Source organism: Pygoscelis adeliae, unplaced genomic scaffold (assembly GCF_000699105.1).
Source record: "Pygoscelis adeliae isolate BGI_AS28 unplaced genomic scaffold, ASM69910v1 Scaffold29, whole genome shotgun sequence".
Classification (NCBI taxonomy): domain Eukaryota; kingdom Metazoa; phylum Chordata; class Aves; order Sphenisciformes; family Spheniscidae; genus Pygoscelis; species Pygoscelis adeliae.
In genome coordinates this window covers 6,141-6,530 of record NW_008825611.1, presented here as the reverse complement: position 1 = coordinate 6,530, position 390 = coordinate 6,141, and the positions used below count along the sequence as shown (strand labels likewise).

Below are 390 nucleotides of genomic sequence, written 5' to 3'. Positions count from 1 at the left end.
CAGCCCCACGGGCAGGGGGCATAGAGACCCCACATGCAGACACAGCGCTGAGACCCAACGTGGCTCCTGCTCCGGAGAGGGGTGGCAAGAATCATAGAATCATAGAATCATAGAATCATTAAGGTTGGAAAAGGCCTCTAAGATCATCAAGTCCAACCGTCAACCCAACACCACCATGCCCACTAAACCATGTCCCTAAGCGCCTCAGCTACCCGTCTTTTACATACTGCCAGGGATGGTGACTCAACCACTTCTCTGGGCAGCCTGGTCCAATGTTTAACCACTCTTTCAGTAAAGACATTTTTCCTCATGTCCAATCTAAACCTCCCCTGGCACAACTTGAGGCCGTTTCCTCTCGTCCTATCGCTTGTTCCTTGGGAGAAGAGACCG

The 390-nt window shown here is 51.8% G+C and overlaps 1 protein-coding gene across 1 annotated transcript in view; it reads right to left on the bottom strand.

The window, feature by feature from the left end:
* Positions 1-390, bottom strand: part of ADAM33 (ADAM metallopeptidase domain 33) — a 15,935-nt gene that overhangs the window by 9,545 nt on the left and 6,000 nt on the right. The gene's annotated exons all lie outside the window — the stretch shown is intronic.